Source organism: Silurus meridionalis, chromosome 29 (assembly GCF_014805685.1).
Source record: "Silurus meridionalis isolate SWU-2019-XX chromosome 29, ASM1480568v1, whole genome shotgun sequence".
In the NCBI taxonomy this organism is placed as follows: domain Eukaryota; kingdom Metazoa; phylum Chordata; class Actinopteri; order Siluriformes; family Siluridae; genus Silurus; species Silurus meridionalis.
Genome location: NC_060912.1, coordinates 6,011,158 through 6,013,657, shown reverse-complemented (window position 1 = coordinate 6,013,657; position 2,500 = coordinate 6,011,158).

Here is a 2,500-nt window from a genome sequence, read left to right as displayed (position 1 = left end):
ATCCTTTGTCGTCTCAGCACGAGAATGTAAAAGGTATCCACGCCCAACGTGGGGCTCGAACCACCAACCTTTCGGTTAACAGCCGAACGCGCTAACCGATTGCGCCACAGAGACCTGTCCGGAGCGTTCCATTTGGCGGACTAAAAAGCCACATTGGCGCTGATGGTCCTTAACTCGCCAAACGGTTGCCGGCAGGTTGTAATACCTCACATCCCAAATATTCTGAAGAAATGCTTTGAATGACCTGCATAACATGTCTGACCTTACCTGAGTGACAAAACAAAAGAAACAAATTCACCTTATCAGCTAATTAGTTATGATTTGTAGCAGATCATTCTTAAAACTAGGCACTGACACTGGCATAAAACAAAATAGATTTTGCTGCTGCCATCAAATTCATAATTCTGGAATTGCATTTTCTGAAAGACACTCTGGCACAGACATTCAAAGCTGTGCATGTAGTGAATATTGTTTGTTTTCCAACTTGCACACATTTCCTCAAATGTTTGAAGTGCTGAGTTGATTCAATCCCAGTAGTGTTGCACTTCTCTTCTTCTTCTTCTTCTTCTTCTTCTTCTTCTTCTTCTTCTTCTTCTTCTTCTTCTTCTTCTTCTTCTTCTTCTTCTTCTTCTTCTTCTTCTTCTTCTTCTTCTTCTTCTTCTTCTTCTTCTTCTTCTTCTTCTTCTTCTTCTTCTTCTTCTTCTTCTTCTTCTTCTTCTTCTTCTTCTTCTTCTTCTTCTTCTTCTTCTTCTTCTTCTTCTTCTTCTTCTTCTTCTTCTTCTTCTTCTTCTTCTTCTTCTTCTTCTTCTTCTTCTTCTTCTTCTTCTTCTTCTTCTTCTTCTTCTTCTTCTTCTTCTTCTTCTTCTTCTTCTTCTTCTTCTTCTTCTTCTTCTTCTTCTTCTTCTTCTTCTTCTTCTTCTTCTTCTTCTTCTTCTTCTTCTTCTTCTTCTTCTTCTTCTTCTTCTTCTTCTTCTTCTTCTTCTTCTTCTTCTTCTTCTTCTTCTTCTTCTTCTTCTTCTTCTTCTTCTTCTTCTTCTTCTTCTTCTTCTTCTTCTTCTTCTTCTTCTTCTTCTTCTTCTTCTTCTTCTTCTTCTTCTTCTTCTTCTTCTTCTTCTTCTTCTTCTTCTTCTTCTTCTTCTTCTTCTTCTTCTTCTTCTTCTTCTTCTTCTTCTTCTTCTTCTTCTTCTTCTTCTTCTTCTTCTTCTTCTTCTTCTTCTTCTTCTTCTTCTTCTTCTTCTTCTTCTTCTTCTTCTTCTTCTTCTTCTTCTTCTTCTTCTTCTTCTTCTTCTTCTTCTTCTTCTTCTTCTTCTTCTTCTTCTTCTTCTTCTTCTTCTTCTTCTTCTTCTTCTTCTTCTTCTTCTTCTTCTTCTTCTTCTTCTTCTTCTTCTTCTTCTTCTTCTTCTTCTTCTTCTTCTTCTTCTTCTTCTTCTTCTTCTTCTTCTTCTTCTTCTTCTTCTTCTTCTTCTTCTTCTTCTTCTTCTTCTTCTTCTTCTTCTTCTTCTTCTTCTTCTTCTTCTTCTTCTTCTTCTTCTTCTTCTTCTTCTTCTTCTTCTTCTTCTTCTTCTTCTTCTTCTTCTTCTTCTTCTTCTTCTTCTTCTTCTTCTTCTTCTTCTTCTTCTTCTTCTTCTTCTTCTTCTTCTTCTTCTTCTTCTTCTTCTTCTTCTTCTTCTTCTTCTTCTTCTTCTTCTTCTTCTTCTTCTTCTTCTTCTTCTTCTTCTTCTTCTTCTTCTTCTTCTTCTTCTTCTTCTTCTTCTTCTTCTTCTTCTTCTTCTTCTTCTTCTTCTTCTTCTTCTTCTTCTTCTTCTTCTTCTTCTTCTTCTTCTTCTTCTTCTTCTTCTTCTTCTTCTTCTTCTTCTTCTTCTTCTTCTTCTTCTTCTTCTTCTTCTTCTTCTTCTTCTTCTTCTTCTTCTTCTTCTTCTTCTTCTTCTTCTTCTTCTTCTTCTTCTTCTTCTTCTTCTTCTTCTTCTTCTTCTTCTTCTTCTTCTTCTTCTTCTTCTTCTTCTTCTTCTTCTTCTTCTTCTTCTTCTTCTTCTTCTTCTTCTTCTTCTTCTTCTTCTTCTTCTTCTTCTTCTTCTTCTTCTTCTTCTTCTTCTTCTTCTTCTTCTTCTTCTTCTTCTTCTTCTTCTTCTTCTTCTTCTTCTTCTTCTTCTTCTTCTTCTTCTTCTTCTTCTTCTTCTTCTTCTTCTTCTTCTTCTTCTTCTTCTTCTTCTTCTTCTTCTTCTTCTTCTTCTTCTTCTTCTTCTTCTTCTTCTTCTTCTTCTTCTTCTTCTTCTTCTTCTTCTTCTTCTTCTTCTTCTTCTTCTTCTTCTTCTTCTTCTTCTTCTTCTTCTTCTTCTTCTTCTTCTTCTTCTTCTTCTTCTTCTTCTTCTTCTTCTTCTTCTTCTTCTTCTTCTTCTTCTTCTTCTTCTTCTTCTTCTTCTTCTTCTTCTTCTTCTTCTTCTTCTTCTTCTTCTTCTTCTTCTTCTTCTTCTTCTTCTTCTTCTTCTTCTTCTTCTTCTTC